We start from the raw sequence: 15,112 nt of genomic DNA, 5'->3' as shown, positions 1-15,112 counted from the left end.
TGACTAGAATTATGGCTGGAGAGAGCTTAGAATCATCCCACTCGCAATCAACAGACCCGTAATTTGACGGGGAGCTGCTCTGTGTTTGATGACGGGCTGGTGGCTTTCACAGATAGGGCGTTAACGAATGTTCTCCCTGCTGTGACAAGGGGAAGCTACAGAGGTGTCTCAGGTCTCAGACACATTTTGCAGAGTGAGGGTGATTATCTAGCATCATCCCTGAGCATTCACACTGCAGAAAAGTAGGGGGGAGAGGAGGGTGCATTGAGCTGACAGAGGAAGTGGTGCATGAGTAACAGTGAGCAAAGGTGCACGGAAGCCGGATTGCTGGGCAGGTAGCAAAGGTGATGCGTGCGGGGTGGGGGGGGGCCATGCGAGGTCCCGTGCCCCCCCCCCCCAAGATTTGCTGCTTAGCTTGTGCTGAGCGTGCTCAGTAACGCTGCTGACACCGGCTGCCCTCCCTCTGCCCCACTCCCCATTGGCAGGAACGGGTCGTCTCGTGGCCACGCTGCTGCCTGGGCTTGTTAGGCGCTGTTAGGACATTTGCAATCAGTAACAAAGTGCAAAGATTCAACGCTGCGCTGCATGTGACGAACCCAAGCAGTGATTTCCTTGCGAAATTCCTAGGGAGCCGAAGGGGGAACCGCCCGCAAAGGCAGCATCAAAGCTGCCGCCCAGAGTGAGAAGCATAATTGCAACAGATCCAGCTAATACAGGGACGAGGACCGTGTGTGGCAGGAGCAGACCAGGCCTAGTGCACCCCGGCAAATAAAGTCCAGCTGCCAGGGTTCATACTGGGAGATATGCCCTGCTGTCAACCCTGCCTCTCTAAAGAGCAGAGCAGACCCCTGCTGCTCCCAAGAAGAGGCGAGGGCTTCCTGCTGCTCCATGGGTGGGAGCAATGCCACAGTTCCCCTGCCTCTCTGGGAGCATGTGGGGTTACCCCTTGCCACCACCATTGCAGGTAAGAGGGTAGGGCCAGAAAGGGACCACCTGTCATAGTGTGCCTAAGACTCTGGTCTGCCTTAATCCAGCCCTGAGAGCAGGAGCAGGATAGACCCGTGTACACTGGGACTTTCCAGTCCTTTTATGGCCCTGTGACCCGAGAGGAGCCTCAATTGAATCTGGCCCATTATTTTTGGGAGCAGGAAGGTTCCCCTGGTTTCCTGGGGCAGAAATCTCACTGGGCCCAACGTAGACATCACTTTACTCTGAAACCAAAACTCTGAGCCCCAAGCAAACCAGTTTGTTCTGTCAGCAAGGAGCCGCAGCTGCCAGGACCAGTATTTCAACTGCTTGTTGATGTCTGCTCCAGATTAGGGCACCAGGAATTCCTGCCTGCCAGTGAAATACAGCCTGGCTAGTGAAACACCAATTTCCCTCTGCAAAACTTTTCTTTCCAAAGCTCTTTTCCCAAGAAAGGCTGCGTATTAATTCAGGGAAGTTAACATCTGAAGATTACGCCACACTATGGCAATTTTTGATATGTTTGATCTGTTCTGTGAAAAATTAACAAAGATTTGTACTTATCGCCTTGCTAAACAACAGCATGATCCCTATACGCTGAACCCTCCAAAATGAATACCTTATTAAAGTTACAAGGATAAATTTGTAGTGTGTGCATTAATTAGAATCCTGTTTGTACAGTGAATATCCTCTTAAATATCTGGCATAGAAAAGGCTCTCTAATAAATTAAAACACGCAGTGCCAAATAAAAATATATGGCCTTTTTTATCTGCTTAAAGAAACTTATTAACTGGATTGGTTTGCTATGGTATCAATTTCTATCAAGGGAGTTCTGGTAAGGTGAAATTAATCAAGGAGACATGAAATGCATTGAGAGGTTTATACATATCCTGAGACTGTAAAATTGCTATTGTAATGTGATTGCTGAAATGAAAATTTTATTGTCATCAATAGCCTAAACATGTCTTGCAGTTGATGTTTATATCACACATAAATGTGACCCAGTGACACTGTTATAAAACAAAAGCCACTTAATATAGAGGACAATGAAAGAAAAGCGTGATTAATAATGATGCATTCTGTTTTTCTGACTCTGGGAATCCAATTAAATTATTTAAGTCTTGAAGATGAAGAGAGAAGACATTTCTAACATCAAAAACTAAGGCTATAAATTGCATAACTAAAACTCATGGGAAGACCGTTACTTCTACAGGAATAGTAGATATTTTCTCAGTCCTCCTGCCCCCAGTAAATTTGATTTAAAACACTTCTGGCTATTGTGAACACAAAGTCACAGATGTGGGGTTCATTTTTCACATGTGAAGGACTCAGAATGCCAGCTTCAGGGGGAACTTATCTGTGGTTCCTGTGCATGGCACATAGAAAACTAATGAGGTTCTTAAAGTCCAGTTCTGCTCTAATAAATGGCTAGATAAAAAAGGCATGTTCTTACTCAGCTGGTATGCTCCCTGTACATGGACCCTGATACAAACCCTATTGAAATTAATATACAGATTCCCATGGACTTAACTGGCTTTGGTTCAGGCTGTGTCCTCTAACTTCAGTGTAAAAAAAAGAGTTTTTACAGCTCTTTACTCTTGTTAGCCCAGCAGAGACAACACAGCTGTAGGGCGGTTTGCACCCTTAGAAGAAAAATATTGTTTTACTTGTAAGCAGCACCCACTTGATATGGCCATTGGAAGACAAAAATCAAGAAACTGTATAATCCTATTTCTACTTTTCGGTGCTGATGTTTCTGATTATGGCCTGCTGCCTTTAACGTTACAGCACGGAGCCTTACATATACAGGATTCCTCCTGGAAAAGTAACAAACAGAAGCATTGCATGGAGTAAACAATGGAAGTGCCATGTTCTGAGGATCTATGGACTTGGGGGCTGGCTAAGAGTTTTATATTTCTCTATGTTTAAACTTTAATATTAAGTATCCACAAACAATACCAGTGTAAATAAGTACTAAGAAACCCCAGAGATTGTCGTTTCTTTGGCAATGAATTTTAGATCTTGTAGTTTGATCATCCTAGTGTTTCAGTCAGTTAGTGGTAAGGTGGAAAGTGCATGCTGATTTTTATATACACAACACTTTGTATGACACCAGGTTCAAGCAAGGAGGCTTAAATAACCCCAGAGTGTTCTGATGGTGCTGGACACCAAAAGAGTGTTATGGCTATCCATTTCCTTGGGATGTGTGACGAGACTGTAAATGTGAATAAAGCCTGCATTCACCTCAAATACTGATGATTTAGCAGGGCTTAGACTCTTCCCCAAAGACCCACTTTTCTAGTGTCCCCAATAGTTTCCACAGAATTCAAGCTGTTATTTAAAATTGAATAATTCCCAGCCCTTATGATTGCAAAGAGGCACTATCCTCCCAGATGCGACTTGATGTAGTGTGGTGAGCTTGGGTCCACAAACAGGCAAGGTGAAACACTAGGTCAAATTCTGGGCTCAGGTATTCTCATACTACTCCACTGATATGGCATGAGTAGATATTTGGACCTCAATGTTTGAGAGGTCCGGCTTGCCCTCATTCATCTCAATGAGGTGCTAATCCTGAAGTCCTGATCCTGACAATGTAAAAAACACATTTTCAAATATAGGAAGCCCACTTAGGTGTGCAAAGTAAATCTAAGTATTCACAAATATTTAGCTACTCTGGGACTGTTGGTAGAACTTCAGTATTACCACCCCGTTTAGCCCTTGTTCATATTGATCATTATTAATGATACTGTATTATTTATTACCTATTTATTATTATGTAGTACCCAAAACATGCTTGCAAAGACATCCAAAATGTTGCAAGACATCTGGGAAGAGAGGTACCTGTCCCAGTTGCTGACATGCTAAATGAGTTCTTCAGGCTATTGCCTAGAAGTAGGAGGTGAATACCATGAAATCAATTTCTGTGCCCAATTTATTCTCAGTGACAGCTGCACACATTTTAAAGGGAGAGTTGGCATTTGCTTCCTGCACCCTTCTCAGGTTATTTCAGGTCACAGGCTCATAAATTAGGCTGGTTTTTGGCCCTCCACCCCACAGCCTAGACATCTAAAGCAATGACACTTTTTCCAAGCGGAGAAGCCATTAGTTATAACTCAAAGTAGGTAGTGTGAGGAAATCATTTCTGGCTTTTGTCACCTAAAAACCTCTCCATTTTGAAACACATACTTTATTATACTGGAGTCTGTAGTGGAAAAAGATTGTTTCATGTTCAGGGAAAACGTGAATTGCTCGATGTCTATGGAGCTTGTGATGTGCAATGCAAGGACTCCTGATAGTTTATCAGCCTGATTGTTTAGGTGGAATAGTATCTTGGAGCAGAGGCAGCAGTAAATAGGTATAGTGGGGAATGACAGGACAAAATTCTGTGATATACTGTGGTGTCTGGGGCATAGGAAATATAAAGGGAAAAAAGCAGGGCAACAATAAAATGCAAGAGTGAGAGACACTCTAATGGAGCCTTAGCTAAATAGTAAAGCCCATGATACAGGGTGGAGAGAAACAAGTACATGTTGGATGAGCTGAACAAGAGTCTCCTGGAGAAAGCAAAAAGATAATTCGATGAGTGGACCGAGGGAGCGGAGTACAAAATAATTATTAAACTGAAGAGGAAAGGTTATTACGGTAGGAAGCTTGACAGATGAAGCAACGTGATAAGAGGAGGAATGAGTGGATAATGAGATAATAGACTGTAAATTACCGTTTCCGCGTCGGGGTACCATGGACATGGGTAGCTACATGGAAGTTTAGCGCGGAAGAAACCCTTTGAGATCCCCGAGACCATGACTACCCTGATTTTTAGCAGCACTTTGCAGCAATGTCACTGCAACATCGGGAAAAGATGCAGCCAGCAAACCTTACTGAGGGGGGCGAGAATAACATGGTGGTGAGTCGTTTAACAGATATACACCTGCCATCACCACAATGGGATAGATTCACAAAAGGGCGCAGGTGCCTAACTGCCACTTTAAGGGCATGCATCCCACAATCAGGCCCCACTGGGCTTCACAAAGCCCCCACTCTGAGCTCTGCAGGTGCCTAAACTCCTTCAGCATATAAATCTTTGCAGTAAATGTTCCCTAGGTGCCGACGTTTCTGCCACTGAGCATTCTCACTGCAGCCCCATGCCAGGCATTGCAAAACATAGTCTTGGCCAGCTGAGCAAGAGGCTTCTCAGTCATTCAGCATATTAATCATCGAATGTTCAATCACTTTTCTCTTTTGTATGAGACAGATTGGAACATTTTCTTTACCTTCAGGAGAAATGATGATGCTTTAATCTCTCGGGAGAGGGGGAAAAAGCTTCTAAATTCAGCTGCTGCTCCCTTCTGAATTGCATATATATCTATATATAGTTAAATAGCTGTTCCAAGCCTCCTAAGCCATCTCTAATCAATTGCTATTTAATTAACACTGCCCTAATAAACCTTTATTTGTGGCACTTAAAGTGCACCCAATAATTGAGCTTGCAATGCACCTATTTTTCCTGCTCCTTTAGGTGTGTGTCTGTGGAATTTGTAAAGTAGAAGATACCGTAAACATTGGGTCTATAGTAATCATTTGCTGTTATGCAGTCCCTTTTGTTTAAGGGTCTGATAGTGCTTTAACAAGGAGAAAAGCTTGGTGGTTCTTGTGGGAAAACCCTGGCACACAACCAATCATTTGCAGCCTCAGGAATCAGACTCCCAGTCTATGGGCCAGATTCTCAACTGGCATTCATTGGCACTGACTTCAAAGAAGCTCTCTCAATTAAAGTCAGCCAGCTGAGAATGTGGCTCTACATACCTGCCTATGTACTGGTCCCACCACCATAAAATTTGGGTGTCATAGCATCAGTGCCTTGCTAAACAATGCTGACTTTCTTAGGTCCAGGCTTGAGCCTTACTCACGTGTGTCATTCTGTTGTGCGGCCGTTGAGTGTAAAGAAGACATAAATAAATGGATTTCCTCTGTTCTTTTTGACCTGAGCCTGCAGTCCAAATGCAAGCAAAACTCCCATTAAAGTCCATTCTGTTTTGCAGGGCTACAGTGTGCTACTACAGACCATTTGTTTATTAAAACCATAAATTCCTGCATCAACAGGAGAAAATGTTCCATATGATTTCTTTTAATCATAAATCTGGCCTGATACCATCAGTAAGGCAGCCTAAAAGAATTTTTAGTTTTCTTCTTGTCAATATCAATCACAGATAAGCTTCAATTTCATAAAAAGAAAAGGAGGACTTGTGGCACCTTAGAGACTAACCAATTTAGTAGAGCATAAGCTTTCGTGAGCTACAGCTCACTTCTTCAGATGCATATCGTGGAAACTGCAGCAGGCTTTATATATACACAGAGAATATGAAACAATACCTATTCCCACCCCACTGTCCTGCTGGTAATAGCTTATCTAAAGTGATTTCCAGCACAAATCCAGGTTTTCTCACCCTCCACCCCCCCACACAAATTCACTCTCCTGCTGGTGATAGCCCATCCAAAGTGATAACTCTTTACACAATGTGCATGACAATTAAGCTGGGCTATTTCCTGCATAAATCCAGGTTCTCACATCCCCCCCACCCCCATACACACACAAACTCACTCTCCTGCTGGTAATAGCTCATCCAAACTGACCACTCTTCAAGTTAAAATCCAAGTTAAACCAGAACATCTGGGGGGGGGGGGGGGTAGGAAAAAACAAGAGGAAACAGGCTACCTTGCATAATGACTTAGCCACTCCAAGTCTCTATTTAAGCCTAAATTAATAGTATCCAATTTGCAAATGAATTCCAATTCAGCAGTTTCTCGCTGGAGTCTGGATTTGAAGTTTTTTTGTTTTAAGATAGCGACCTTCATGTCTGTGATCGCGTGACCAGAGAGATTGAAGTGTTCTCCGACTGGTTTATGAATGTTATAATTCTTGACATCTGATTTGTGTCCATTTATTCTTTTACGTAGAGACTGTCCAGTTTGACCAATGTACATGGCAGAGGGGCATTGCTGGCACATGATGGCATATATCACATTGGTGGATGTGCAGGTGAACGAGCCTCTGATAGTGTGGCTGATGTTATTAGGCCCTGTGATGGTGTCCCCTGAATAGATATGTGGGCACAGTTGGCAACGGGCTTTGTTGCAAGGATAAGTTCCTGGGTTAGTGGTTCTGTTGTGTGGTATGTGGTTGTTGGTGAGTATTTGCTTCAGGTTGCGGGGCTGTCTGTAGGCAAGGACTGGCCTGTCTCCCAAGATTTGTGAGAGTGTTGGGTCATCCTTTAGGATAGGTTGTAGATCCTTAATAATGCGTTGGAGGGGTTTTAGTTGGGGGCTGAAGGTGACGGCTAGTGGCGTTCTGTTATTTTCTTTGTTAGGCCTGTCCTGTAGTAGGTAACTTCTGGGAACTCTTCTGGCTCTATCAATCTGTTTCTTTACTTCTGCAGGTGGGTATTGTAGTTCTAAGAAAGCTTGACAGAGATCTTGTAGGTGTTTGTCTCTGTCTGAGGGGTTGGAGCAAATGCGGTTGTATCGCAGAGCTTGGCTGTAGACGATGGATCGTGTGGTGTGGTCAGGGTGAAAGCTGGAGGCATGCAGGTAGGAATAGCGGTCAGTAGGTTTCCGGACAGCATTTGCTCAAGAAACTTCCTGAAAAAGCACAAGATCAAATCCGCACAGACACACCCCTGGAACCCCGACCTGGGATATTCTATCTACTACCCAAGATCCATAAACCTGGAAATCCTGGGCGCCCCATCATCTCAGGCATTGGCACCCTGACAGCAGGATTGTCTGGCTATGTAGACTCCCTCCTCAGGCCCTACGCTACCAGCACTCCCAGCTACCTTCGAGACACCACTGACTTCCTGAGGAAACTACAATCCATCGGTGATCTTCCTGATAACACCATCCTGGCCACTATGGATGTAGAAGCCCTCTACACCAACATTCCACACAAAGATGGACTACAAGCCATCAAGAACACTATCCCCGATAATGTCACGGCTAACCTGGTGGCTGAACTTTGTGACTTTGTCCTTACCCATAACTACTTCACATTTGGGGACAATGTATACCTTCAGATCAGCGGCACTGCTATGGGTACCCGCATGGCCCCACAGTATGCCAACATTTTTATGGCTGATTTAGAACAACGCTTCCTCAGCTCTCGTCCCCTAAAGCCCCTACTCTACTTGCGCTATATTGATGACATCTTCATCATCTGGACCCATGGAAAAGAAGCCCTTGAGGAATTCCACCATGATTTCAACAATTTCCATCCCACCACCAACCTCAGCCTGGTCCAGTCCACACAAGAGATCCACTTCCTGGACACTACAGTGCTAATAAACAATGGTCACATAAACACCACCCTATACCGGAAACCTACTGACCGCTATTCCTACCTGCATGCCTCCAGCTTTCACCCTGACCACACCACACGATCCATCGTCTACAGCCAAGCTCTGCGATACAACCGCATTTGCTCCAACCCCTCAGACAGAGACAAACACCTACAAGATCTCTGTCAAGCTTTCTTACAACTACAATACCCACCTGCAGAAGTAAAGAAACAGATTGATAGAGCCAGAAGAGTTCCCAGAAGTTACCTACTACAGGACAGGCCTAACAAAGAAAATAACAGAACGCCACTAGCCGTCACCTTCAGCCCCCAACTAAAACCCCTCCAACGCATTATTAAGGATCTACAACCTATCCTAAAGGATGACCCAACACTCTCACAAATCTTGGGAGACAGGCCAGTCCTTGCCTACAGACAGCCCCGCAACCTGAAGCAAATACTCACCAACAACCACATACCACACAACAGAACCACTAACCCAGGAACTTATCCTTGCAACAAAGCCCGTTGCCAACTGTGCCCACATATCTATTCAGGGGACACCATCACAGGGCCTAATAACATCAGCCACACTATCAGAGGCTCGTTCACCTGCACATCCACCAATGTGATATATGCCATCATGTGCCAGCAATGCCCCTCTGCCATGTACATTGGTCAAACTGGACAGTCTCTACGTAAAAGAATAAATGGACACAAATCAGATGTCAAGAATTATAACATTCATAAACCAGTCGGAGAACACTTCAATCTCTCTGGTCACGCGATCACAGACATGAAGGTCGCTATCTTAAAACAAAAAAACTTCAAATCCAGACTCCAGCGAGAAACTGCTGAATTGGAATTCATTTGCAAATTGGATACTATTAATTTAGGCTTAAATAGAGACTTGGAGTGGCTAAGTCATTATGCAAGGTAGCCTGTTTCCTCTTGTTTTTTCCTACCCCCCCCCCCAGATGTTCTGGTTTAACTTGGATTTTAACTTGAAGAGTGGTCAGTTTGGATGAGCTATTACCAGCAGGAGAGTGAGTTTGTGTGTGTATGGGGGTGGGGGGGATGTGAGAACCTGGATTTATGCAGGAAATAGCCCAGCTTAATTGTCATGCACATTGTGTAAAGAGTTATCACTTTGGATGGGCTATCACCAGCAGGAGAGTGAATTTGTGTGGGGGGGTGGAGGGTGAGAAAACCTGGATTTGTGCTGGAAATCACTTTAGATAAGCTATTACCAGCAGGACAGTGGGGTGGGAATAGGTATTGTTTCATATTCTCTGTGTATATATAAAGCCTGCTGCAGTTTCCACGATATGCATCTGAAGAAGTGAGCTGTAGCTCACGAAAGCTTATGCTCTAATAAATTGGTTAGTCTCTAAGGTGCCACAAGTCCTCCTTTTCTTTTTGCGAATACAGACTAACACGGCTGTTACTCTGAAACCCTTCAATTTCATGGAGCTCTAGGGATTCAGCATGGTAGAAAAAGAGAACAGGAAAACAATATTTTATTGTTGTTTAAATAATCATCATAAAATAGTCTTTGATGGCTGCTGGAAGTCGCCTAGAAGACTGTCTTATATGTCTCCATGAAATTTGTGCATTTAGGTTGTCTATTAGGTACTCCAAGCATTCCATGTTCATTGCATGAAAGCTGAAGGGCCTGGTTTTCAAGTGTACATCCATGTTTGCTGCCGATCAGGTTTGTCTGTATTCATGCAAAGCAGTCACACACTCTTTTGGTGCTAAGTGTTTTATGGTGGTACACACATCCTTTACATAACAGCAGGGGAGTGTGCATGAATGTATGTTAGCTACAGCACAAGAAACTTCCGTTAATATTGTGCATATGCGCCAAAGCTCAGCAGATGTCTCATCCGTGAATACAACATCAAATGGTTCATCAGTCTCTATCCAGGCCTTTTTCTGCTTTATGCATTTTCCTTTGTTAATAGCCCCAGTTAGAGAGCAAAACCAACAAAGTATATTGACATGATTGAAATGCCAGGCAGGCACCTTCACAACTTACCACTGCTTTGTCCTCGTTCTATGGTACAAGGCACTGTACTGACGGGAGCTTTTCATGGGTCCATTCATGTTTCCTGAGAACTGGCTTGGGTTTCCTGCTGCCCCCATGCCGTGCATTTTCCTAGAAGAGAGAATGCAGATGCATAAGCGTGTGATCTCAGGGTCTGCAAGTGTCATCTGGTTGATGACCTGTGCTGTGAGGCCAGACAAAAAAATAAGACACCTTGAAGAAAGCCAGTGTTTAAACCCGTAATGGGATCAGCTCAATACCCAGGGCCACTTGACCTATCAGAAACGGTTACTTACCTGATAGTCACTGTTATTGTTCAAAATGTTCTGTGCATCCCACTTACTGGGTGCAGTTACACAATTTGCACTGAAGTTGGAAAGTTCAAACAGTATTGTCCAACAGGGGTCACACATACACCAGAAAGGAGTAAGTTAGCTGTCTTTGCAGCAAAGGTTACGATGTAGAATGCTTCTCTGAGCATTACCATAGAAGTAGATTTTGCCTGGCAACAGACACCATAATAGCCTTTGTACCGTTATAAACACTGTACATTCACGCAAAGGTGATTTGTGTTGAAAAGTAATCCAGAGTAAATTGTGAAAGAAATACTTTATGTAAATTAACTAGACTTAGCATTTTGATACTTTTTGTGTGGCAGGATGTTGGTGGGGTTTGTTTGTGCAGAAGGAGCCTCATCTACTATAAATGACAGCAGTTTAATACAAATGAGAATTTAAAAAGATTGGATTTCAAGAGTTATGGTGTGTGACAGAGCAAGAGATATTAACTACCAATGAAACAGACCACTGACGTCAAAGTGCATGAAACCCGTAGTTCAAAACAAAATTTATACAAGTTATTATGGATTAAAGGGCTTTGGGGATTTAAATATTTCTCTTTCTTTCAATGAACAATTATTTTCTGCAGACTGATATAAATCACAAATAATTGCAGCAAGATTCAATTCTATATTTACAATTGCAATTTCAGCTTGGTATTAAACCGTCAGATATACTCTACTCCATGAAAATTGTGCATCAATCAGAGCACCTACATCAGACTAGGAGCCAGGAATATTTAAGAAGGAGCTCTTAAAATCCCCACTCAGAAAATTATAGTTTTGAAGATCATTACAGTACCAATAATACTGCCACGGCTTCTTCCCAATATGCCTCAACATGCTGGGGCAAACAGCTACTTCCATTCAAGATCTTTATTTTAAATGAAGAGATCAACAAAACAAGAAAGAACAAAAGTCAAGCCTTCCCCAAACAGACCCTGTAGGCATGTCTGCTTTGCAAAAGTTTGCAGTGCACTGAACACAAAATGGCTGTCTGTATCTGCAGCTAGTCGAATCCTTAGCCTTGTCTACATGGTAAGTTGCACTGGTTTAACTAACAGGGCATTTTTAAATAAGTTTAGTTAAACCAGCATGTAGACACTTGTAATTTGGTTTATATCAATTTAATTTAATTTAATTCAGTAAGGAATTGATTTAGGCTACATCAATATAAACTGATGATGTAAATGTCTACAAAGAGGTTTTGCATCAGTTTATAACGATTTTTTAAATCCACTTCAGTTAAATCAGTGCTACTTTGTCTGTAGCCAATGCCTTGGGGCTTCAACACTACAGAACACAAGAAGCAAAGACATAACTAAATATACCACATGCCGCATCAGGCCATGTTACAGGCATGTTATGGCAGAACCCTGCTAGGAGGCAGACAGACCACCTATGCATTGTTTCTGAAAGCATTGTTGTATTGTCAAAATCTCTGTCCACGGTGGAAACAAAAGGACTCCAAAATCTCTTCTAGCTTAAAAATCATGTCTGTAGCCTGCATGGTTCTGTTCCTAGCATGGAGAAGGGCTATTTCTCAGTACTTTATGATTTTACTATGGATAAATTTCTACTAAATATGGCTTATAAATCTGAAGTAACTATATTTTATAATGTGAATTGCAGCTCTTTCCTATCTGCACAATAAATATTAAAACACCATCATCTCAATTTTAGGCAGGGAATGTTTATGTAAGAACACTGTGCAGATGTGGTGGAAAGCTAATACAGCAATGCTAATGATCTAATCAATCTTCCTTAACCTTTGTCTTAGACACTACATAACGCTTATGTTAAACTTAGATCATTTTTCAGGGTCTAAATAATGTTGTAATCATCGCTCTAATGTGTGGGTTCATTGGAACCTTTGCTTTAAATGTAACATTGTAAGTTTACACAGAAATCTGCCTAGAAGCCATCTGTTGTGCAGAACCTGGCCATTATCAATTTCATCAATCTGTTCCCAAACTCTGCAGATGCCAGCCAATTGGAACCATCTGTTGGTGTCAAAAAAGTAACAAGTAAGCAGACTATTGCAGTAGGCGGTGGGGGGAAATATGCAATCATGTTTGGCATGTGCCACAAGCTTCCTATTTGCTGTAGTTTCGCCACTGACCTAAAACTTTTTTGATGGATTTGGAGCACGTTGATTAGTCATTAATAAGGGGGATGTTATTTAGGAGAAAGGAATAATAAAGTTACAGCAACAAAATAAGAGGGCTGATAGCTACTGCAGTTAACACGTTGCCCAGTGGGGTCAAAGATGAATCAACCAATGCTGCTCTGGGGGGAGTTTGCAAAAAAGGCTTCCCAGTATTTAACCTTCTCTAGCCTGGAAACCTTCAGGATGGTCATTGCTCCATGAAACAACTGCATGCAGAGTATGTGGCCCAGACATTTTCAGAGCTGCTTCCATATAGAAATTAACACACTAATAAATAAATCCATCAAAAATAATAAAACACCTGGAAGCAGTTTTAATTAATTGCTCTTGCAACGAAAATCGAGGAAAGATTTGTTCTCCAGATACAGCTTTCTCCCGCTCAAAATCCCAATTCTAGTTCAGTTTGTAGGAGGATTTGCAATTAGAGGAGGCACTATTATTTGCAATAGTCTGAAGCAATCATTCTCTCACAAAAGTTACTTTGTCTACACACAGCCAGTCATGGACCTGCTTCACCTAAAAATCAAATCAGATTTAGATTAAATCTATTTCTGTCTTAACCTCATTTAAAAATGGAATCAGAAAGACAAACCCACTTTCTGGAGAGGCAAAAGTTTAACAGCTGTATTAACAGAACCATTGTACCACAGGCACTGGCTTCGTTATTGCTCTGAGGCTGCTCAACACCTGCTCCACCCCAGGCCCTCACCCCACTCCACCCCTTCCCCCAAGCCCCTATACCTCTCCCACCTTTTCCCACCCAGCTCCACCCCCTCCCCTGAGTCCTCCGCTCATCCACCAAACCCGCCCCCCCCCTGCCTCCTGCATGCCAGAGAACAGCTGATCACAGCGGGTGGGAGGCACTGGGAGGGAGGGGGAGGAGTTGATTGGCAGGGCCACTGGCGGGCAGGAGACACTGTGCGGGGGGGGAATGGAAGCTGGCTGCTGGTGGGTGCTCCAGCCCTATGCGTTGTATTATCTGATCATCAGCTGCATAGAATCACAGAAGTATAGGGCTGGAAGGGATCTCAAGAGGTCATCTAGTCAATTCTCCCAGGCTGAGGCTGGATCAAATATACCCAGGCCATCCCTCACAGATGTTTGTCCAACCTGTTCTTAAAATGTCTGTTCTTCACGGCTCACAATCCCTTAAGTATATTAAGGTGAAACTACTGTATCACAAACTACCATACAACTCTGCTTGTGAAGGCTCCAGTTCAGGAGAGCGCTTAAGCAAGTGTCTAATTGCTTTCCTGAATCAGGTTCACAGTGGTATAGCTCAGCTATTTGTTACACAAAAGGAAATCTGCCAAAGTGACCATCCTAAAGCAGCTGAATTAACTATTGCCTCGAGTTTTATCCTGACAAACTGGAAAGATTCTGCCCATTCGACCTTTGAAGACATTTCTTTGGGCACAGATTCCCCATAAATCACAATTGGAACAAGCAGAGCGAAAGCTGATAAGTGTACAGTACAGGAGGGAGCTCAATTAATCTGAAATGGAGAGGAGAACACAGGCCAAGGTGAACAACAGGGTTGATTCATACACCCAGCATGCGAAAGATGCAATTAGATGTACAGTGGTGGTTTTTTGGGGACATATGAGTTCAGGTATCCCAGTGAGGAGCCGATAGATAGGAGGCAGCAATAGGCAATCTGAGCTTTGTATATATCTGTGGATACATTTAGCTGGAACAAAAATTAATCCGAACAGTTTGCTGGTGGTAGAAACATCATAACTCTTGAGATTACAACCTAAGTATTCATACCCTGTGCAAAGTAAATCTCACCTACCACTGATTGTTACAAATGGATTTATCTGTGCTTATGGTTTTCAATTTGGGGTTTATAATTTAAGGATTGTTAAACTCTTTTACTTACAGCTGAACGTCGGCATGTGTCATGCCTGTAGCATGCAGACCTGCAAAGATAACTGACCTTTCTGAATGTTAATTACCTTTTCAGGCCTGTTTGCCCAGAATTGTCTGAACCGGATGTAACCAGTCATAAGTGTCACTAGGAGAGATGATGGACGTCATACAGGTTCATTTGATAATCGCTAAGAGGGGAGGAAAGTCATTAAAATATATTGGGTCAGAGGACTTTATGAAGCAGAGACGAGGTAACTACTTGAGTCTCAGATTTACCTATGTGGTAGTTGAACTATTAATCGATAGACAACCAGGAAAAAAAAGAGATGGAGGAAAAAGAAGACATCTGCAGAAAACAGCTGGCAACAGGACAAAGTAAATGATCA

General features: G+C 43.0%; 1 long non-coding RNA gene across 6 annotated transcripts in view; it reads left to right on the top strand.

Annotated features, from left to right (window-relative positions):
- LOC140915598 (uncharacterized) overlaps positions 1 to 15,112 on the top strand; it is a 66,307-nt gene that overhangs the window by 20,274 nt on the left and 30,921 nt on the right. Inside the window, exon 3 of one of the 6 annotated variants that reach the window (XR_013636141.1) lies at positions 14,821 to 14,977. The exons of the other annotated variants lie outside the window; for them this stretch is intronic. This is a non-coding gene — a long non-coding RNA (uncharacterized LOC140915598). The remainder of the gene's footprint in view (positions 1 to 14,820; positions 14,978 to 15,112) is intronic. 6 annotated transcript variants of the gene reach the window in all.

This window comes from Lepidochelys kempii, chromosome 8, assembly GCF_965140285.1.
Source record: "Lepidochelys kempii isolate rLepKem1 chromosome 8, rLepKem1.hap1, whole genome shotgun sequence".
Classification (NCBI taxonomy): Eukaryota; Metazoa; Chordata; order Testudines; family Cheloniidae; genus Lepidochelys; species Lepidochelys kempii.
The sequence above is the reverse complement of the archived record's forward strand: the minus strand, read 5'-3'. Positions and strand labels throughout refer to the sequence as shown.